Below are 23407 nucleotides of genomic sequence, written 5' to 3'. Positions count from 1 at the left end.
GCTCCCGGGGAAGGTGGTTGTTATTCATGTTCCAGCCAGAGCACCCCTGGGAGACAAGAACAGGATCTGAGGAAGCCTATGTGGAGAGATGGTAGCCAGGGAAGTGGGCAGTGACCCTGACCTCATGAAAGGAGTGGCCAGGAGCAGGAAGGCTCAACTCCCACCCAATGCTTCTCCATAGACCAGATTTATCTTGAACAAAGCTCCCCCTGAGGTCTGAGGTAGCCCAAAAACTTAGTTCAGAAAGGGGCCTTGAGCACAAGGGATCTACTTACACAGAGCCTAAGAAACTCATCTGGGAAACAGAGTCAAGTTTGCTAAGTAGGGGCTGATGGGAGACTCCCTGAGAAAGCCAAAGATGAAGGCAGAAAAGCCTGAAGCCAGGCTCCAAGTTCACAGTCACTGCAGTTTTAATTACTCCTAATAGCACCCATTAATTTAATTAATTATGACCTCACCTTTTTATATGATGCAACCTGGTTCCTGAGATACTAAAAATTGATTTTGAAAAAAGTGGCACCTTAAAATCTCTCACGGCAAAAGCTTGGGTTGGAGGGATTTATGGGCATCTCCCTCCATTTTGATTTAAATGGAGAAAGTTGGGGATGGGGAGATGGCTCATCAATGAAGAGCATTTGCTGCTCTCCCCACCCCTCACCAGTAGCTCACAACCATCTATAACACTGGTTCTAGAGAATCCAATGGCCTCTTTTGGCCTCCTTGGGCACCAGATATGCACACAAAGCACACACATAATGTAGACTAAACATCCATACGCATGCACATTAGATAAGTAAATAAACACAGCAGGCTGACACAACAAGGTATACCCCCTGATAATGTCCCTGCCTTTACAATGTTGCCTGCTGAGTCCTTACGACACAGCACCCTTACGGAGCCAACCTGCCCTACATTGCTCTGCGGTTTCTGAGGCAGCTCCCTCTTCTAGCTCCTTCTTCTAAATCCCCCATTCTCGTGGCTTCTACTCATGTCTACCCAGGCTCAAGTTCGTGATTGCCTGCCCACTGGCTTCAGAGGGCCTTGAGGTCCGGCTGCCGGTTTCCAGCCTCTGTTCCCTCCAGCCTGCCATCTCTGATGTCACAGTGAGTTCCTAAATGTACAACAAGCTCTGTGTCTGTCTTGCTGTAGTGGGTCCCATGGCTTCCTTCTGTGGATACACAGATCTTTTTTTCTCATCTGATCCTACACTGGCCCCTGGGCCCATCTTCAACAGCTCTTCACGGTAGGAACACATTCCTGTCCTCACTGAAACAACCCTGCCACATGCTTTGCTCTACCTTACTCTGGTTCCCTCGTCCCTTTGTCTTTTCCCAACTCTGAGCTTTACTCCTCCTAACACTTGCCAAACTCCTGAGCACCTTTGAAACCTTCTTGAATTATCTTTTCTGATGTTTGTTCCCAGAATCACAGCAGACATGATAAAACATGGTTCTCCTATGTTCCCCTAATAATATGTGTCTGGGTGTAGGGGTAACAGTATATATTATATATATAATTATATATATGTATATAATGTGGTTTTTTTGTGATTTCTCTCCCACCCACTGGACTATAGCCTCTGCCAAAATAGAGACAGAATCGTACTGCCTTCATTGCCCTTTTGTGAGTCTCAGGCCCAGGCTCAGTAGATAACATCTGGATGAATGATAGCTGCTAGGTGAGATGGATAGCAGGCATGTAGAGACTGAATTATGAACATTTGCATGGCTGAAAAGAGTAGCTGAGTTAGAGTTGGTTGTAGGAATGGAGAGATAGAGGGTGGGCGGATGTGTGGTAGGTATAGGTATGGGGGCTTAGAGAAGTGGGATAAGTGGGTGGGCACAAAGACGACTGGCTGGCTGGCTGGCTGGGTAGGTGAATGGTTGGAGTGGGTGAATAATACAAGGACAGATGGAGGACAAACGGATCTATAAGATCATTGATTAAGGAGCCATGAATGAGGACCTAAGTTTGGACCCCCAGCACCCATCAGCACTGTGGAGGCTGAGATCTCAGCCCTCGGGATCTCAGAATCTCAACTTAAGCCCAGAATGCAGATGTGTGTCTCCTCCCCACTCGAAAGCCAGCATTTAATCAGCAACAGCTGTACTCCAGAATATTCCATACATTGTTCCCAGATAATGTTGAAGAACATGGTTTTAGTCTCCCCGTGTGGCAAAACCCAAGTCAGCAGGCTGTTCCAAGAAGAAGAAGTCAACCCTTTCCTAGCCAGTTCCTGCCTGCAACCCCTTACTCCATCTCTCTCTGTGTCCCAATCTCTCTCTTTGTCTGCACCTCCCTGCTTTACCCTGGCTCCTTGCTCTCCACTGTAGCCACAATATCACCTCCTAGCTGCTGGTGAGTCCTGAGACCAGTACTCTGGGTCTTGGGTCCCTGGAAAAAGCTGTGGAGTCCAGAGGCGGCTCTCCCTGAGCACCTCGCAGGGCATCGATGCCAAGTCCCAGAACCCAGGCTGGCCCTCTGCCAACCCGAGGCATTGTTGCTGACAGATAAAAGCACCACAGTTCATGGCTCCAGACCAAGCCATGGCTTTATTTTGCTTTGTTTTAAATTAGCTACATGGGGGGTTAGCTTGGGAGTGGAGGGTGAGCAAAACTCAGGCATGCTGGGATAGCTGGGATGCGTTCTTGCTGAGTCCTGGATCTCAAGATCTCAGGTGGCTCTTAATGAAGCTGCGGGGGTGCTGAGTGCCCAGCAAGGCTTTCCACTTGCACTTGTCCTGTGGGGGGAGGGTGGGGATGCCTGTCTCCACACCAGTCCTGTCACTCAGCCTCATTAGGCCTAGTAATGAATCCCCAAGTCACTCTACTAATTGTGCTCAATAGGGTGGTGCTGGGACCATAGCACGTTCAGAACAAGAAGGGTGAGCAGAGGGCCACCTGAGCAGCACAGGATCTCCAGGCACTGGAGCCTGGGTCCTCCAGGGGTCTTATAGGATGTCAGGATCTCGGCCCTTCTCTCTGAGGCCTCATCAGGAATCAATTGCACATGTGTGCCGTGGCTCCCATCACCTCTGCCTATAAAACGGGCATGTTGCTCATTTTCCCTTGCGGCTGGGGAGGAGTGAGAGTAGTGTTCGAATGTGAAGTGAGGTTCTGAGGTGTCCATGGCCATGTTTCCCTCCAGACCAAGAGCAGGTGATTTCCAGACAGGATGAAATGGGGCACAAAAGCGGCCTGATACCAGTTGACGGCAGGAGGGCTCCAGGGCCATGTAAGACTCCCAAACTGAACTGCTTAGCTCGGGGGAGGGGGGAAGGCAGAGAAGGCAAATACTAGTGTAGCAACCCCATGAATTAGCGCAGAGGTTATGAACGCCTGGTGCCCGCTGTTAATAACCCTCCCATCCCGCCTCCCATCTGCTCAGGGGTTTGGGGACTGTCGTGACAACGGCACGTGCTAGCCAGTCTCACTGTGACTTCCTATGCAGGCCTTCCCAAGACAGGCAGGAAGGAGAGGCCACAGCTCTGCCATCAGCTGGTGTCAGCTGCTTTTGTGCCCATTTTTCATCCTGTCTGGAGTCATCTGGAGAAGAGTGTGGCCAAGGACACCCCAGGACCTTACTTCACATTTGAACCCTACGCATCCTACCTCCAGCCCCCAGCTGCAATGAAAACATGAGCAACGTGCCCGTTTTATACACAGAGGTGATGGGAGCACAGCACACACGCATGTGCAGTTGAATCCTGGTGAGGCCTCAGAGACAAAGGGCTGGGATCCTGATATCCTAACACAGACAGGCCAGGCATTTGGCCACAGAGGAACCTGCAAGCCATGGTTGGTGGCTTAAGGACTTGTCCATAGAGATAGAGCCTAGACTGTTTGGCCCCTGGTCGTAAGTCCCATAACCTTTCTACGGGGCCTTCTGCCTGAAGAAGCCTGTGGAAGGTTTGGGCTTCACAGAGCTTCCAAAAAGAAGCGGCTGTTCCTACACAAGACAGTGAGAATCAAGGGGGCCAAAGGCCCTGTCCAAAGCCACAGAGACGGAGAGTCAGAACCCAAAGACTCCAGTCAAAGCTACCCAAGCTATGGCACCATGCAGCTGGTGACCAACACTATGATGTGTACCCTTCCATGGAGACACCCAACACCAGAAACGCAGTGTTCCCACGCCATCCCACTGACTAGGTATAAACACCCAGCATTTCAAAGGCTTCTGGAATCTCCCTTGCTCAGGCACGAGGGTCTAGAACAGACCTGGTCTCTGCACTGGTGTTGGCTTTCGTGTGAATTGTCTCCACACATTCTAGACCTTGACTTCCATGTGGTTGCAATGTGCAGTCTTAACCCTGTGAACTACACGTCTTCAGCTATTCTGCCTCCCGGAGACACAGTCTTTAAAAAGCCACATGGCGGTAATAGAGATATTTTAAAGTGGCCACCCTGCCGTTAGAAAGGAAGCCGAAAGCTGAGAACTTGAACCTGCCGCTAAGGGAAGCGCCCAGCCTGTGGCCAACCGCAGCTTTCCTCCGCAGCTGGGCCTATTAATTCAGACTTTATAACCTACAGGGCTGCGGTGGAGTCCAGGCGAACTGTACCTCCACTCTTTGTAATTCTTCCCTGATCCCACATAAATATTCCCGAATGCAGAAGAGGCTGCAGGAGGTGGGAACACGGGGCTATTAGCATTTTGATGGGGTCTCCCAACACATGAAGCTACGGGACTTTAAAATTCATAGTTCAGATTAATCAGCCCTCCGAAGCTCCCCTTCCCAGCTGGAGATGGCTTGCAACTTTTATCCCTTTCAAGGGCCTTGATTGAGAAATAAAGTTAGAAATCCAGAGTCTGGTCCCATCCTAACAGAGAAGAGCCAAGGCCGTTTTCCATGTGGAATAAGTCCAGCCCTCCAGACTCTAAAAGGCAGAATCAGGAATGAGAGCTGGAAATGTCTGCACTCATAGGCAACAAGGCCAAGTTCCTGTCCCCAACAGCTTGGCTCATCCATTTATCATGGACAAAGGCTGGCCTTTTAACCTTAGCACCTCTGCTTGGATCACTGTGCACTGGAATATTAGCCCTCTGGGATGAGAGGCTCGGGGAGGAACTTCAGCTCCCACAACCCTTGAATCCTAGAACCAGCGCCATCTGAGGAGGGAGACAGGAAAGATGACCAGCACAATGAAACACAGTGAATGACTGTGACAGGTCTGTGCCTATGAGCAGCTCACACATTTGGAGGCTTCCAGGCTCTCTTCTCAAGCCGGGCTGATGAAAATACATGTGCCACTCACTCCCCAGCACTCCAAAGCCCAAAACCGGAGATGGTAACACACACATCACTGGTGTGTGGAAGGTGACCAGCACACTCAGATGCTGTTAAGATAGAGCTGCAGCATGGGGAAAGGCGAAGAAAAGCCTGGCCTCCCACAACCTAGCAGCCCATCCAGAGTGGACAGTACTCTCAGGGTCCCAGAGGAGTGAACTTTGTGGGGCTGAATAGGAATTGCAGGCTTTTTCCCCCTTGTAAAAGGATTGCTCCCATAAAGGTTTGGTTTTATCGCCCTACATAGGACACTAACCAGTTTCACCTCCTCCCTGGATGCCTGTACCATCACCACCTCTGGTTCTTCTCAGAACTGCCTCCAACATCCTGCTGGCTTCTTCAGACTGAGTCACATCAGCCTTGGCCTGCGTTCACAGTAGATTTTATATGTGGGCCTGGATTTAATTTTTTCTCAATTATACTGACAATACGTGGTCAATTATATGTGTGCTGTACACGGACACACATTTTTCTATACACACACACAAATACAAGTTGTCAACAAAATCTCTGCAAGTCGAGTATCAGAGATTGAACTGGCTTGTGACAGCCCAGTCTTCATCGCCTACTGGACTGGGCATCATCTAGAAGAGGAGCCTCTGGGAATGTCTGTGAGGGTGTTTCCAGAGACTGTTCAACTGAGGGAGGATTATGTGGGTGGCAGTGACCTGTGGGGCGGGGTCTAGAATTGCATAAGGAAAAAAAAAATGGGAGCTGAGCCACAGGTTTCTTTCTCCCCACTTCCTGAGCGGTTTTGATGTGACCTTCAACCTCATGTGTGCTATGGCGTCACATCCACGGTGCTCTCTCTCAGAGGGTGAGCTAAACATAAACCGTTCTTCCCTTGAGTTGCTTCCGCCGGGTGTGTGGCTCCATCAGTGGTCATGGATGGGGCTGAGTCTGCTGGACACTAGCAGGGGTGTCCTGGGCAGCACAGCCTGGAGAAGCAGGGGCTAGAGAGCTGGCTTGGCGGTTAAAGCCTGTGCTGTTCTTGGAGATGACTTGGGTCTCGGCAGCAGTATCAGGCATCTCACTGCTCCTGTAACTCTACCTCAGGGTCCCTGGGTATATACCCTCTCCTGACCTCCATTGGGCACTATTTTCACACCTATACCCTCACACAGGCACAGGCATACATACATACATACACAATTTAAAGTAACTTTTGAAAAAAAAAGATTGGACGAGCAAACATAAGGATCAAAAGGCAAGATAGAGCACCTTTAACTCTCTTTTTAAAGAGTTAATTTATTTTATTTTATGTGCATTGGTGTTTTTCCTGCATGTATGTCTATGTGAGGGTGTCAGATTTCGGAGTTACAGACAGTTGTGAGCTGCTGTGGGGGTGCTGGGAATTGAACCCGGGGTCCATCTGGAAGAGCAGTCAGTGCTCTTAACTGCTGAACCATTCTCCAGGCCCTAAACTTACTTTCTTTATATGAGTTAAGGCTGAGAGGACATCCTACCAATTTAGCCAGTGATGCCTGATTCCTCAGAAGGTAAGTTCTTACCAATAAACTGATAAGGTTTCAATATTCTTATTACATTTATTTATGGTGCGTGTGTTTCTGTGTGGCTATGTGTGTGTCATGGCATTTGTAATCTTCAGCTTTGGAGACAGAGTCAGTTCTCTCCTTTCACCATGTGGATTCTGGGGATAGTGCTGGACACCTTTTGCCACCGAGCCATTTCTCCAGCCCTCAGATTTTAGTTTAGTTATTTGGAACTTTTTAAATTGCCTGCTTCTATTTTGGGTGGCCTGCTGGGGCCTGCTAGAGCTCAATCCAAAACAATGGCCTCAAATAAACTGTAATTAAGAGCACATACACACACACCCTGCATAAAGAAAACATGTAAAGACACACAAGCAAAATGTTATCTCTAGGATGATGGCACATATATGTATGTGACTCTAATGATGAAAGAAAGAAAAGGAGTAAACATGATTTTCTAACTGCAGAGTTGATCGTGTACCTTTCTGAGAGTCCTCAAGCTAAAAGCTAAGGCAAGCTGCTTGCTCCCCCATCAGGCACTTTCCTAAGCCCCCAGGCGATTGACTAAGGCATTGAAGCACGTATCCTTCCAAGGGAAAGGGTGGCTCCAGTCCTCCCACTGTGGAGGAGCACCATTGGTAGCCCGAGATCCTAGGTGCAGACACTGAGAGCTACATCCGAACCCCAGGCTTGCCTCTCCCTGTCTGTCCTGACAGACGCCTGCTGCCTGCCTCCCAAGTGGAGGAGGATGAAATAAACACATTTGCCTGGCTGCCAGGGTCAGGCTTGCAGAAGATGGTGTCCCCACCCACTCCCAGAGCACAGAGTATGCTGAGAGCCAAGCAGAGTCTCGGTTGCGCCAGCCTGGAATTGAACTCACATGTGTCTCCTCATGCTCTGCAGTCAGGCACCGGGTCTCCATCTCTGCTCTTCCCATAGCATGGGGACAGTGAACACACACAGGTGACCCCCAGCCACAAGGAAGGACTGGTTGACTGCTGCATCACAAAGCAAGGGGCAGCTTGCCTTCAGCCAAAGACTGTCTGAGCATGCTGGGAGGCCTCCAGCCTAGGATCACCAGGGGCCATGGCTGTGTCTCTAACTTGTGGGCCTTCTCCAAGTCACCACGCCTCTCAGAACCATATCCCTAACAGGAACTCAGTGGCTGGCTCTTTGACCTCCCCACCCCCCAAGGGAGGAACAGTCCTGTTAGGCCACAGAGGAGGACTTTGCAGACCTGATAAAACAGGGTCAGATGAATGGGGAGGAGGTCCCCCCATCAGTGGACTTGGAAAGGGGAAGGGCGAAGAGGAGGGAGGGAGGGTGGGATTGGGAGGGAATGAGGGAGCAGGATACAGCTGGGATACAGAGTTAATAAAATGTAACTAATAAGAAAAAAATAAAAATGAAAAAAAAAAAAAAATAAAGAGGCTCTGAGCCCTAGATGTTTTCCAACATCAGCGTCAGCCTTTCTGCACTGGCTCTCCATGTTCACGGGGTGTTTTACAGTGACTGGGGGCTCCTCTAATATACAATTGTCACAAAAGTGCCTCATGTGGTGGGTTGCCGCTGGCTAAATGCATGTGGCATTACATGTTGGGGGAAGAAAGTTAGGAGATGTAGCAAGCCAAACTGGGGTGGGGAGTAAGGAAGAAGGAGAATAGTGGGAGGTCTGGGAAGAGATGTCTCATATGTGACATTGCATTGACCAAAACACACATTTATTTATTTTTTTTATTCAAATGTATTTTCCTTAGTTTCCAAACACTGTGGGGCCCAGGCAAGATGATTTGAGTGTCTCAAACAGCAACCCCTTCCCAAAGGGCTCCATTTTCTCCACTTCTCCACTCCTCAATGAACACCCATCCAGCCTTCCTCTTTTCCACAAGGAAGAAAGGAGGAAGATCAACTTCTAAGTAAGGGTCAATACTGAAAGACGCGTCTCTAGGTGACGAAGATCAAGGACCCAAAGAAACACAGGAGACCTCAGAAAACAGACGAGACTAACGAGAGCGACGGGAGGAGACGCGCCTGCTTGGATCCTGAAGCTCAAAAACAAGCCATTTCCACAGCTGTCCTTCAAAGAGCGTGCGCATGGGTTCACACATAACTGAGTTTTAGCTCATAGCCCCTCATCTTTCTAGTCTGTGATAAAACACCGTGACCAAGGCAACTTGGAGAAGGAAGAGTTTTTTGGAGGCTTACAGTTCTACAGGGAGAGGAGTCTGTGGCCGGCATGGTGGGCAGCATGGCAGCAGGCAGGCAGGCCTGGTGCTGGGAGCAGCAGCTGAGAGCTCACATCCCGATCCACAGACAGGAAGCAGAGTGGGAATGGCACATGTTTTCTGAAGCCTTAAGCCTGTCCCCTGTGGCACACCTCCAGCAAGGCCACACCCCCTAACCCTTCCATTAGCTGGAGACCATTATTGAAACATGGGAACCTATTGGGGCCCTTCTCATCCAAACCACCACACCAACCACATTAATGTAGAGTTGGTTTCCTATTGTAAACATCCGGGCATCTTGACTACAGGCCACAGTTCCTCATCCTTGGCCAGTTCACTGGGGCCTCACAGATTCATGCAATACCATGGAAGCAAAGTCTAACACAGCGCTGAGTACTGATGAGGGGGCTGAGACCTAGACAGGCTGCTGGCAGCTGGGCCTAGCATCACTCTGCTCAGGTGAATCGCATTCACATCACCCAAGCAGACCTTTCCACATTCAAAGTCCAGCAAAACCTGGCACCAGTCAAAATCTGAAGCACCCCTCAGACCTCTGGGCAAGGAAGACATCCACAGATGACTATTTGTGGGATCTAGCTGAATTTAGACCTTAATCACATGGCCACTAAGTGAGAGGTTCCCCAGGCTGGTATCCAGACTGTATCCAGAACCTCTATAGTCCTATCAATCTGTTTTCTTCTCCTAATCTTGCCAGACATCAATAATTGATCTCGAAACTCCTTCCTGCTGTGCTAGGATAAAACAGCGCCATCCACCCATCATAGATAGGGCTCAAGCAGACCCCACTAATCGATCAGCACTGGCATTTGAGATAAAATATAATTATGCCTGCCAGGTACTATTGCAGCATGCTGGTTCTGCTGGTCAGCTTTGTTCCCCCCAAACCTGGTTTCTGTCTCAGTATATCAGCCTTCTTGAACTCAAGAGTGATTATCAGACTAACAGAGAAAGAGCAGAGCCAAGCCTCTCCCCATCATCCGTCTCTGCTTTGGCACAGTTTTGTTGTTGCTGCTGCTGCTGTTGGTTGGTTGATTTGGGTTCATTCTCTCGTCCCTAGGTTTTCACGAACGACAAACAGGTCCAGAGTGGTCTAGTGTCTTGCCTGAAGTCACTCAGAGAGGCTGTGATAAAGCTAGAACTTGATGCCACACCCCAACTTCTAACCCAGGGCTGGATCTCCCTACTCCGTGAAGTTTCTCCTGGTCAATTAGGCAACCCTGGAAAAGTCACAGCTAAGCTGGCGGCCTAGTTTCACTCCACCTAATCACACACCTCACTACTTCCCTGCTATGCAGCAAATAGCAAGCATCAGCCCAGGCTGGCTGGTGACTGGGCTCTCTAAGCAGGAAGGGCTGAGGACAGAGCAGACCCGCCTCCTTCTCCAGCTGATCCTGGGCTTTAAGAAAGAGATTTGCACTAATGCAGCCGAGATTGGGAATCCAACATCGCTGAAAATTGCCCTTTTGCGAGGCGCTAATACACACAAGCCTGAGGAGGAGGCAGCCCACTGGAGGAGGCTGTGGGAGGTGTTTCTGCACAGCCCAGGAGACCTCTGTTGTCTCAGGCTTCCTGTCTTTATTAAGCTTTGCAGACAAGCTCACAGTGCGTCTGGCTGCAAATGAAACCCAAGCTATCTCATTTTCTTTCCTCAGTCAGGCCAGACACCTTTTCTCCAGTCCTCCCCTCCTCCCTCCCCTTCTCCCTCCCATGGTATCGATCAAACAAGGAAAACAAACAAACAAAAAAACAACCTAAAACATCCCTAGCATCTGCAAGGCTGCCTTTCTGAGGGTGGTCTTGAGCCTTGGGATTGAGTTACAATGGAGCATCCTGCCTTCAGACTTTCAGGGTACCCCCACCCACACTGGGTGCTCACACCCACACAAGTCTTCTGAACTGTGGGGCATAGTGGGAAGTGCTGTCCTGCCTGTACCACCAGGGAGCAAAAGGCAGGACCCCTGAGAATGTGGGGTTTTTTCTTGTCAAAGCCTCCAATGTCGGAGGCGTGGAGGCTGCTCAGAGGAGTCCTTGCTGTCACACTGTGTCCAGCAGTGACCACACTCAGCCACGCTGTCCTCCCTACCACAGCACCTGCCTCACCACTATCAGTAAAGCAAACTAGCAGGGAGGATGTGACCTACCCCTGCTGCTGCCGCCATCACCCTCCACCTTAAAGCTCCATTATTTCTGATACAACTTCTGCTGGTCAGCCTTTTGTCAACTTACCCAAACTAGGAAAGTGGGGCCCCAACTCGGAAAACTCCTTCATCATGACCCCTGGACAAGGCTTTTTCTTGACTAATGACTAATGTAGGAGATGGGCAGTACCACAGCTGGGCAGATGGTCTTGGGAGGTATAAGAAAGGTGGCTGAACATGAGTCTGGTCGGTAAACAGCTCCTCGTGGTCTCTGTTTTGGTTCCTGCCTTGAGTTCCTGCCCTGACTTCCCTCGAAGATGGAGTGTGATGTGGAAGTCTAAGCCAAATAAACTAACAGGAGAGGAGACTAGATGTGTGTGAGGCAGATGGCCAGTCACTGAGAGAGACTGCTTTGTAAGAACCCCCTCCAGGTCGTCAATGGTAACTTAGACTTGGGGGACTTGGGGGATTTGGGGGACTAGGCAGTGCTGGGAGGAAAGGGCATGGAGAAGCAACTCTCTGCCAGGGAAAAGTGGGGAACTCACCAGGTAAGGCTGCTTGGCCTAGCAGTGTCTTCAGCCGGGACACCCAAGAGTCAAAGAAACATGAGGGTTTGTAATGCAGGAAGGGGTGGAGATCAGTGCTGGAGGGACTGCCAATGCCCAGTGCCCGTGCCCATTACTCACATGGTACAGAGTCCTCTGTGTCCTCGTGTGGCACTGAGGATGGGGTCTGAGGGTCTACGCCTAGCTGGAGACAAGAACCTAGAGCAGACCGAAGCGCATGTGAGGGTGGGAAGGACCGTGTGTGTGGGTGATTGGTTGGCGATATCCCTACCCTCAGCACTCAAGTCTTCAGTACTCACAGTGGGCCGAAGGGAGCACCTGCAGATAGCAGCTGTTATCAACAGCCCCAGGCAAGCATCCCCTCACACATTAGTGTCACCATGTTCAAAACACACAACAGAGACAATCTTTGGGAGGCTGAGTTTACTCTGGCTTATGCTCTCAAAGACTTCCGGGGCATGGCGGTGAGGGGGGCATGGAGGTGAGGAGGGCATGGAGGTGAGGAGGACACAGAGGAGTGGCTGAGTTCAGCGCTGCTGTAGTGTGTGGTGGCTGCAAGAGAGGATGCAGCAGGAACTAGGGGTGGGTATCACATCCAAAGTCCCAACCCTCACAACCTCCTTCCGCTAGCCAGGTCACAGCCCTTAAAGTCTCCACACTGTCCAAAGTTAGTGCCACTAGCAGGTAAAAGACATTCACAGCAGCTCGTGGAAGACACTTCGGATCAAACCGTGACACCTCCCTGTGGAACACACCCCAGCTTGTAGGGGTACAGACAAACCTCACATCTCCCTCCCCTTGCCTCCCAAAGTACTTCTGCACCTTAGGTCTGCAAAACATGCATAAAACCCCATTGTAACGAGACTGCTGTGCATACAGGGCAGTGTGTCGGGGCCCAGGTAGTCCTCAGCAAAAGTGCTGTTTCCATACGGGTGAGTGGGGAGGGGCCTGGCGCAATTGATTTTGTCGTACTCCCCCTTTAAACTGAAGCTCTGATGAACTATGCAACTCACCCACAGCCACACAGCTGACCAGGGTTAGAGTTTGTTTCCAACCTGCAGGGCTGCACAGCTGGAATCTGCCTCAGTTGCTCACAGCCCCACGGAACGCAGGGGAACATTCCAGCAGCTTTCAGAGTACTTCCTTCTAGAAGTGCTTCATAAAAATCCATACGCTGCTCACTCAGAGATATATGTGAACACACAAGCAACTTTGACGTTATTGTTACTGCTATTACTCTTTTCCACAGAAGTGCTATCACCAAGGCCCTCACACGCATGCGCACATACCCCTTAGGCAGGTTTGAATAGATCTTTACAAACAGTTGGACTACTTGGAAACAAAAGTTACCCACCCATTATTTAAATTCAATTACATAGCAACCACTTTCTTAAAAGAATGTTTGTATTTGAGTTTATTGTGTGGTGGTCATGAGTTGCCTGTATTCCTCAAATCACTTTAAAAAGAAAAGGTTATCAAATGAAAGGGAGGAAATGTATACACACACACACACACACACACATTTCATTCCAGCTTTGAAAAGAAGCCTATCCCCTCTTAGACAACACCCCACCTCCATCACCAACCATGGTAGCCTCCCTCAACGTATTCTTCCAGAGAGATGTATGGCTTCAGTTTTTCCTTCCCCTTTTCAGATTCTGAGGGACTCTGGGATTGGAAGAGATCCTGAGACTCAGCAGGACTAGTTGCACCCGTAAGGATGAGACATCAGAGGCTTGCTGTAGAACAAGAAGATGGTCGAGCCAGTAATGTGCCTGCTGTGTGCTAGCCTGAGGCCCTGAGTTCAGATCTCCAGCAGCCACAAAGAAGTTCGGTGTGTAGTATGCGCCTTTACCTTGGCGTGGAGATGGTAGGATCCACTGGGGCTCAGTGGCCCCACAGTCTTCTCAAATCTATGAGCACCTGGTTCAGTCTCTTTTGAGAGCCTGTCTCAAAAAGTAAAATGGAGAGCAGCAGAGTAAGATACCCAACATTGACCTCTGACCTCACTGCACGTGTGCACACACATAAACCTGTATATGCATGTACACACACACACACACACACTCACACACACACACAAACACATGGAAGCCCACAGAGTATCACAAGTTTTCCAGAGCTAAAGAGACTCAGACCAAAGGCTTCGAGGCTCTGAACGCCCAGTCCAGTACTCTCCATAATGATAGGTGAAGGACAGCCATTTGCAGGCTAAGTGTGAGCTATAGTCTAACTCTTCATTGGCTTTGTGATGATGATATATTCCCAGGCCTGCTAGGGACCCCAAGCTCAGAGCTTGGCCCCCTTCATGTTGCAAGTCTTTAGACACAAAGGAGGGAAGGCCCCCAGACCCCCAAGGCCAGGGAAGCTCAGCCTATGCTGCACATCTGGCTCATCAACAACACCAAACAACCTTCACTGGCCAGACCCTGCTCTCTCACAGAATAAATAGACAGAACCTCAGAGGCCACTGCTCACCTTGGCCCAGCAGCTGGCTTTCTCAGCAAGATGCCTCCAGGAAGAAACATCAGACAACAGCAAAAGCCCTTGGAAGACCAACAACACAGACTGGAGGAGAGTGGAAAACGGCCCTCCACCTGCTGCTATCCAGTTCAAAAGGGCTCATGAGGGACACAGAGCCTCTTTCTGACATGCCAAGCCCAGGCCACTAGGACCCTGTGAGATGGAAAAACAAAGGTGATGTTTGTGGGGACCAAGCCGGGATGCATAGAGAATAGGGAGAACTTGGAGAGGGCCAGAAAACATGAGAGGCAGAAGTTCATGCCCTAGCTATATGGTGAGGTGTACATGACGCTTCAGTCCCTTGGCAAGGATGGTCTGTGGCCATCTATGCCATTGACCAAATCCATCACAACCCATGCCTCTACCTCAGGCAGGAGGGCTGTGTTTCCAGTCCACCCCCACCTCTCACTCCCCACCCTGCATGTGTCTGTGGTCCAGCAAGGGCTCCTGGGGCTTTGCTGAGAGGTGCCTCTCTCTCTGGTAGCCCCTCCTTCGAGTATACCAGAGCCTCTTGGTCAGAAGGCAAGCTGGAAATACCCAGAAGCTGGAATCTTTGGGAGCATCCTTTTATGCGTAACACTAAAATTGGTGACTAACAAGTGAGCTTCCCCTGACTGCTGGAATGACTGAAGTGTATTTTACACAGTTGCTTACAGAGTCCCCAAAGGACTGGGCCCCAGCAGCCCACAGACGGCAACCAACTCCCTTCTTTCTCATGCATAAAGGATTGGCCCTCAAATGCTTGATTGGGAATCCGCTGTTGGAAGTGCCCCACCAGAGCAAGGTAGGGTGAGTGAATGAATGCCAAGCATGGAACAGTGTGTAGGAAGCCACTACAAGTTAAGGGATTTGGTAAAGGCCAAATATCAGTCATGGCTGCCAGGCTGGCTAGGGACTTAAACACAACCAGGTGGCTGTGTTTAGACATGCCTGTCCCTAATCCCTAGGACAAGTCACCTCCTCTGATTCTGTCTGGGAGAGATCTGGATGTTTGGGCCCTTTAGCCTTCCTGGGTTGGAGCCAGGGATGGCCTTTCTTCTGCTCCTTGCATCCAGCCCTCAGTTGTTTCATGTGGGGTCCACGGGGGCAACCTGTTTGAGCTGGAGCCAGCTCCTCGTTCGCATCATTCCCATGGGTGCCTGCTCAGCGTGCTTGGAGCCACAGCCACACGCAGAGCCTGCTCCACTGGCAGGGTCCCTGAATGTCAGGAAGCAGGTGGCCCAGCCTGCTCCCCAGGAGGCTGCACACACTTGGCCAGCCTGAAAGCAATCTGTCCCAGCAGCAGAGATGGCCGTGTGGAGGTGGGGTGGGTGGCAGGGAGCCATTCCTAGCAGCAGCTCTGGGCTCAGGACCCATGAAAATGGTAGTTCACTCCAAATCTCTCTCTCATTCCTCACCGAATCACTGTCAGCTCATCAAGAGAGCCTAGGCCTGAGGTCACAAAGGGCCAGGGGTGGGCAAGATCTGGAACCCCTCCCCAATAAGCAGTGTCTGACCCTGTGTTGGATGGTATCTAGCTGGTCTGCTGGGGCTAACCCCTTCTCCCTTACTCAGGTACAAGGTCTCATACTCTAGCTGACATTATATATCTCAAACTAGATTCTCTGCCTTCACACCCCTGCCCTTCTCCCTGGACTTCCAGAGGAGTCCAGCACCCTTGCCTCCCCAGCTCCCCACCCCACAGAGATGAACACAGAAGAGTCACCCTAGGAGAGGGAAAGGGAGGACAGAGGAGCAGAAGTGGCAACTGGAACAACTTGAAGAAGGTTCTGGAAACTTCTCAAAGCAGTAAGTTTCAGCATGCCAAAGGAGGCCACAGAGTACTGGGTAGAAAGTCAAGAGATAGCTGACTGTGTTTGCCATGTGCCACTTGTCAGGCCCTGTGGCCTCACCACCCTGCAGGGTGTCACAGGCCCAATATGATCACCTGGGAATAATGTCCCCGTGTCCCACCAGGGCCAATTAGGGATAAGCCTAATGTTTGAGGGTCTGGTGACCCAGTCATCCCAAGGAGCACTCTGCTCCTGATGTCAATGCCAAGCTGGAGTCCATTTGTTGCTCTCAGCTGTGTTTGTGGCCGGTTAGGTGACAGATCTGGCCAATGTAGCAGAGCTGAGTGATACGTACCATTTCCTGCTGACGCATGCCTGCTGGCATTCTAGCCATCTTCTCCTCTTGCAGTGACTTCAGTGCCACCTATGTGGTTTAGAAGAGCAGCCAGAGACATGCCAGGGTCACCATCCCAAGCACTACTAAAAGCAGAGTTGGAGGCCAGGCCAAGCAGATGAGCAAGCAGGGAATCTAAAGTGCTCAGGCCTGGAGGTTTGATGTCATGTGCTTGCAGCACCAATGTCACCCAGCTTAACAGAACACAGATGCCATCATCCTGATTTTCAAAGATAAGAAATCAGAGGCCACATCGTGGCACAATAATTGCAGACCCAGGCCATCAACACTTCCTGTGAGAACCCTTTGTTGCTTTTTAAGATTGTTTTCCTCTGTGAGCAACCATGTCTCCAAACCTCCACCTGTTCCCAGAGTGGCTGAGTGATATATAAAAGAAGAAAGGAGGAAGTCTCAGGAGGTGCCCTGAACAAGTACAATCAAAAGTATGTTGTGTGGCTCGGGGCTCACAGGAAGAAGTACCACACAGTAACTGAGCTAATCTTAAGTCCCACACCCACGGCTGACTCCATTTTTTCAGAGCCTTATTCTCTTACCTAGGATGGGAAGCAGAGTGGAGGGGAAAGGACTGGCAGATAAAGTCTGAGGGACTAGACATCACATTGGCTATCTTGCAACAGGGATGGGGCTGCTATGAAAATAACCACCAGGAAATACCCTGCCCCAGTGAGGTAAGAAGGTGTGTGTTTTTTTTTGGGGGGGAACACCTAGAAATCCAACCTATTCACATTGTCTTCCATCCCTAAATATCAACAATGGGAAGATAACAGTGTTTGCTGTGTGCTAGCTACTGTGCTAAGTATTTTACTAGGATTATCTCACTGAGGGGCCACTTCAGTCTGAAGGGAGAGATGGCTAATTCCATTTTATACAACGTGGAAGGCACCAGAAGTTGAGTGACCTAGCAGGATAGACAGCACTTAAACTCAGGTACTCTAATCACCATGCGGTGATTTTTTTTCTCCTAAACAAACAGAGAGCCCAAGGCTCAGAAAGGGCAGTGACATAGTTGGGGGTCACACGGCCTCATGTATGATAGATCAAGCCTCCTAATTCCTGGTTCTCTAGGTTTTCTACTCTATCGTGTCTAACTGCTGGATGTATACACAAACTTAGCACTCATGAGCCTGTTTCTGCTTAGGTCCAACCCAGAAGTCTAGGGTAGAGACAGAAGGATAATCAGGACCCCACTGAAAATCCAGCTGTGTCAGCAGCTGACCTGGGGTTCACCATCTCATTCTGTCTTTCTTTGTAAAAAGCATTTGTGCTCTGCCCCACACCATCACATGAAGAACCTACGCTAGTCCAAGGAGCCAGCATGGGTGGTAGGAGGAACCCAAGCTAGCATGGTTGCCTGAGAGCATTGGGTTACAGGGATGCTGGTCAGTTGGTGTCATTTGTTCCCTGGGACCAAGATCTGGGTTCTGGGCTATTTCTGTGGGGTCCCAGCTGAGCTCAGACAAATGTTCCTGATTTCCCTTCCCCGTGGCTGATGAAACGGGACAGAAGAGCAGCCCTCTTGAAAGGGAAGGGTCTGTAAAATGTGTGGTGGAGGCACAGACCCTGGCTCTCCCCAGGGAGTTGGGGGCTGGACAGACACCTGCACCAGCTGCTGTTTTACTCCTGGCAGGGATGGGTTAGAACATTACTTCTCTCTGCTCCAAACTGCTGGACTGATCCACACAAGCTGAGCGACTGCCGCTGGCTGTGAACCCACTGGGTTCTAGTACCAGAGACCAGGGCAAGAAGAGGCCAAACAGCCTGGAGAAGAAGCCCCTGCTGGGCTAGAGGCAGCACCCAGCATGGCTGACCAGAAGAACCCCAAAGGGCTTCTCTGAATTTAAGACAGAAGATCCTCCATCCCCAGAGTTGTTTACAGTTGGGGAAGGGGCTCACACAACACCTTGCTGATAAGCTGACTGGTTTTTAAATCTGCTCTTTCTCCCCTACCAGCCCCCTCCCACAAATTCCCCCTAATCCCTGGACTCCAAACGCAACTGGCCCCAAGCCAAGAGCACCGAAACATTATTTAGTAAGTAGGGAGCTATTTCCAGGCTGGTGTGGAAGTTATTAAAAGGTGGGGGGCCCTTTCTGGATTCAGACCAATCTGTCCTACGTGCAAGTCCAGAGGTCTGCTTCTACAAAGCTCCCTGGGGATTCAATGATTGACTGGCATTTTGGACTTGGGGACAGAGGAAACAAAGAAATGGGCCCAGGGCTTGGATTGCTGCTAAGTGGGAGATGAGGAATTTACCTGGAGTCCAAGCGATAGGACTAGAGACATAAGCAGCCCTGGAGGAGGGGAGGCGGGCCTCTGTGCTCCCTTCAGCGTGGGGATTGGAGTGAGAGCTGAGAGAAGAGATGCCACCCAGAATCGGCAGGCCTTGGGGGTAGGGGACAGGCTAATACCCAAGTTCCAGGGGTGGGGCTGTGCTCCTAGGCTTCTGTTGAGCTCGATTGCTCGAACACACACACAGCCACTAAAACCAAAATAGATCAGACTCTTCTTTTGTTTTCTGCCTCCTGGACCGTCTTAAAGACAAACAGAGACAGGGCTTCCCCGCCCTTTCCTTTGCCTCTCTGCCTTGGCTCTCCCATTCCATACAGAAGCCAGGCAGATAGGCTGATCTCTCTGATGGAAACTTTGTCCTGCGCTGGGGCACTAGCCGCATCCAATAAACACGCAAGGCTTCTATGCACACTGAAGGCAGGATCCCATCTGTGTCTTGGAGACTCAGGGACTACCCCATTTCTGACACCTTTATGTGTGTGTGTGTGTGGGGGGGGAGGAGGGTAGCTTGGATCGTGAGCACGAATTCCTAGCAAGGGCACTTCCAGTCAGAGTGAAGCCACCGTCCCTGATGAGCTCATCTGGACTCTCCTGAGGCACAGAGGGGAGCTTTCCAGAGAAAGAGGAGGCACCAGTCCCTCCAGAGTCCCCTCCTTATGAACAGTCCTTCACACAACAAAGATGACACTTTCCACAGAATCCGGCAGTCAGCATATCCCTTCCCACAGACACAATACGAGAGTCTAAGAGTGTAGGAAGGAAGATGAATTTTCGACAGTACTTGGGACCTCAAGCCCAGGACATGGGGTGCTCTCCACGATGGCTAGGGAGTGTAACCCTTCTGATGGAATTATTGAAGTTCCAATACCTCCAATGTTCCTTTGCCCAGAAAGAGGATGAGTCCTGCCCACGATGCCCAGAGTTCTAGGACCAGGACAAAGGGCGCTACTTTTACAAAAAGGGCTGGGTTTCGGGAACTTCGAGTAAATCCCAGCTAATGTTCTATCCCATTGTCTCCATGCCAGCTTGCTGTCCAAGTAAAGTTTCTTTTGTTTTTGTTTTTCTGGGTGTGAATTGTTCACTCATTCTTGCCAGCAGCCCGTGAAAAATCACCTCCACGAAACCGATGCGTCTGATCGTCGCGGAGGCACACAGGTCTCACAGTGGAGCCCTCCGCCTGATTCGCTCGGGGAAGGTGGGTCGCTCCTCCAAACAGACCCCGCACGCGGTTGCACTGGTGCGTCTGCGGTTCCTAAGCTCAGAAACTCGGTCTGTGTAGCTCCTAGGCTGGTCTAAGAAGCCGATCCGGCCGAGGAAGGGCGCCCCCTGGCGAGACGACTCTCCCAACGCAAGCAGGACCCTTAGCCCGCGCGCGCGCCCACCGCGGCCAGCCACGCTGGGAACCCGCGGCCACCACACCCCACATCCGGCCGCGAGGAGCTCCGGGCTCCCCCGGAAGCCTCCTGAGTCTCTGCATCCACGGAGATGCACACCTTCCCGCGCAGGGAATGATAGCCCGTGTGCGAAAGCAAATCCAGGCGCGTTCTCCTGGCCCGCCACCAGGGTCCCACGAAGGCGACGCGCGCTCGGTGCCCCAGCCCTGCTGGCGATCTGCCGCGCCCAAGCCCGACTCCGAGTCCCCTGTCCGCGCCCAGCGTAACCTGGATGCACCCCTTCACTCTCGGCACAGCCCCGGCCGACACCCCGGACCTGGGAGTCCCACCTGCCGCCTTACTGTCGCCTGAGCCCCTGAGATCGCTGGGCACAGAACGAGTGCACCTGACCCGGGCGAAGTCCGCGACCCGGAGCATGCTCGGGGTCACTCAGGGCGGCGCTGTCCCCGCCCCCAGTGGAGTCACAGCAGAACTTGGTGGCCGCCCCCCCCCCCTCCCGCCCCGAGCGTCCTGGGACCCGCACTGGTCCGGAACCTCCCCAGGAGCGCGCGGTGTCCCTGCGCCAGTATGCACAGAGGGGCTCAGTGACTGAGTCCTACCTGACGGAGATCCGACCAGGGGGAAAGTTTCCCCGGGCGCGGAGTGCGCTCCCAACTTGCTGGGCGCCGGCAATCCTGCACCGTGGCGCTTGGCCAGGCGTCAGGGAGACGAGGAGCGGCGACCCCCGCCGAGGGCCGGGACCCGGGCGGCCTGGCGCGGCTGGGCTTCGGAATCGCGCGGCGCTGTGTCCGCCTGCAGCCTGCAGCCCCCGAGACGCCGGCGGCAGCTGCAGCCGCTCGCCCGCCACCGCCGCCGGCCACACCTCCCGCCACCCTCCGGCCCGCCCTCCCGCTCCCTCCGCCCCAGCCTCCGCCCCTCGGTCTCTCGTCGCCACTACTGCCTCTCGGATGGAGGCGCGGCTACCGGCGAGCCTGGCCCTCGCGGCCCACGGCCACTTTCTCACTCCCTAGCGCATGGTCCCTGGGGCGAAGCTCTGCGATGTCCCCTGTACCTCTGGCATCCTCCCCCTACTCGCTCGGTGTCTGAATTTAGGAGATTGGTGGGGAACGGCGAGGGTGACACGCTCGACTAGGGGATTTATTCTCCCGGAGCTTTCTGGATGTCATCACACCCTTGAGTGTGACTGCAGGGCTTGGGGGGGGGGGGTATTCTTCATTCGATGTTGCCTCCGTTTCCCACTCACTGCCAGGGAAGTACCTGATGGGAGCCTGTGCGGCAAGCCCCGTTAAGGCTTATTGCTGGATAGTCTGGTGAGCCTTCCCAACCCCGTTAGCTAAACAGTAAACTACCGCATTGCTAAGGACCAGACCTGAGGCTCTTGCCTCATCCTCTCCTCCCCCCGTCACCGGTTTTCACTGAAACAGCTAACCATGGCACACGGGGGCCCAAACAAAATTCACAAGCAGGCACGGAAGAGCTACAACCAAAGAGAAACTGCCAATGAGAGGGCTCAAATGTCAACTTCTGTTTCTCAAATGACAGCAATTATCAGTGGCCCAGTTCTGACGCGTCTACTCTGAAGAGTCCTGAGTGGAAGTACGAGCGCATGCGCGTGCTAGTGAAAGTTAGTGAGGTCAGGATGCAAGACAGAATTTTGAAGGGCAGACAGAAAGACTTGGACATGCCCACAGTCCAAGAGCTCATGGCTGATACTTTGAACCGCTTCGCAGAGTCGAGAGAGACCACGGAGGGGATTGCCAGAGTGGCGTGCAGCTGGGGAGAACTGTCCGCCGGCTAGCCAAGGTACAGAATTCTGTCAATATAAGGACACACCCCTTCAGCTTCCTAAACAGGGTGAAGGGGAGGCTGCTGCTGTAAAAGACTGCTGCGTGGTCCTCCTGGGACCAGAGAGAGGCATCACAGAACCGTGAGGAGAATCAAGGCGATAATGAGAGGGCCCGGGCTTGGCAGAAGAGAGAAGCTTTTAAAGATTTAGCTCTGGTAAAAGCAGACAGAGTGGTGTAGGGAAGACAGCACAGTCTGGGGACCGGCAGGATGCCTCACTGGTTACGGGGTGGTGGCCACCAGGCCTGTCACCCTGAGCTCCACCACAGAACCAACTAAGTACATGAAGAGGAGTATGGGCTGGCTGTTCACTTCACACCCAGCTGGGCCAGCGGTTCTAGCTCCAGGCGGTTTCCTTCTGCCTCCTTGAGATCACGGACCTGGCTGGGCCCCAGTGTGAGGGCTGCCTGCTTAATGGCTTTCTTTAAATCAGCACTTATTTTATATTTTGTTTTACTCAAACGAGTTTGTTTTTAAACAGTGATATGTTCTACCAAGGCCATAAATGGAAAAGCATGTCAGGTTGCTATAAATAGAAAGATATCATAAAACAAATACAGTGTGAATAAAATGGTGTCATTAAACTCCAACAATGGATCCTCAGTCACAATAAAAGAGAGTGCAACAAGATACTGCTGGCTGCTTTGGCTAAGATGGGCTGGGCAGTCCCAGGCTTACTCCCTTCTGAAGAGCAGTGAGCCCCAGGCAGGACCCAAAGACATATTAGCAGCCAATTCGGGATCCCCACACACACCAGGAAATGTGATACCTAAAGGGCTCCCAAAATGGGGAACCTGGAAGTTTAGTCCCATGAGGCTAAGATGTAAGATCATACTTTGCTGCTGTTCATGCTAGTCTCCTGCTCACAAAGTGATCTTGGTGTTTCCACACATAAAGTTGGGCAAACAACCTGTAGAATCCCTTCAACCATTCTGTCAGAAGAGCAAGAAAGTTCTCAAAATTGCAGCCTATCGGGAGTTTTCAGGTAGACAAAGGAATTTTTCAAGGAGATTGAGTGGGAGGGGAGAGACAGGGAGAGCCAGCCCTGACCAAATGGAATCCAGGTTAGCAAAAACCCAGGAGCAGCCTGGCTCAGAAGGTTCTAGATTCTTCACTTGCCATTCTTCACTTGCAGAGAATTCATTGTAGTCCAGCTATTTCATTGTCTAGGTGGGGATACTGAGGAAGAATGGCAGGCTGGACAGATGGGAAGCCCAGTGATAACCTGGGCCTCCTGAATTCTAGGCCAAGACCTTTAAACTTCCTGTTTTAGGGAGGGGTGTGATAGTTAATACTGTTAATTTGACTGAATCTGGACTCATCTAAGAGCTGCATCTTTGTTGTCTCTGAGGGAGTTTCTAAACTGGGTTGACTGAAGTGGGAAGATCTGTCTTGACTGTGGGCAGCCCCATCCGATGACTGGGGGTCCCAGGCTGAGTAAGAG

General features: G+C 51.5%; 1 protein-coding gene across 3 annotated transcripts in view; it reads right to left on the bottom strand.

The window, feature by feature from the left end:
- The window catches only part of Tspan18 (tetraspanin 18), a 126747-nt gene extending 105770 nt beyond the window's left edge, over positions 1-20977 (bottom strand). For all 3 annotated transcript variants that reach the window (XM_060371693.1, XM_060371694.1, XM_021646569.2), the window contains exon 1: positions 20718-20977. The gene's annotated coding sequence lies outside the window, so the exon portion shown is untranslated. The remainder of the gene's footprint in view (positions 1-20717) is intronic.
- Positions 20978-23407: the final 2430 nt, after the last annotated feature.

Source organism: Meriones unguiculatus, chromosome 18 (assembly GCF_030254825.1).
Source record: "Meriones unguiculatus strain TT.TT164.6M chromosome 18, Bangor_MerUng_6.1, whole genome shotgun sequence".
Lineage (NCBI taxonomy): Eukaryota > Metazoa > Chordata > Mammalia > Rodentia > Muridae > Meriones > Meriones unguiculatus.
The sequence above is the reverse complement of the archived record's forward strand: the minus strand, read 5'-3'. Positions and strand labels throughout refer to the sequence as shown.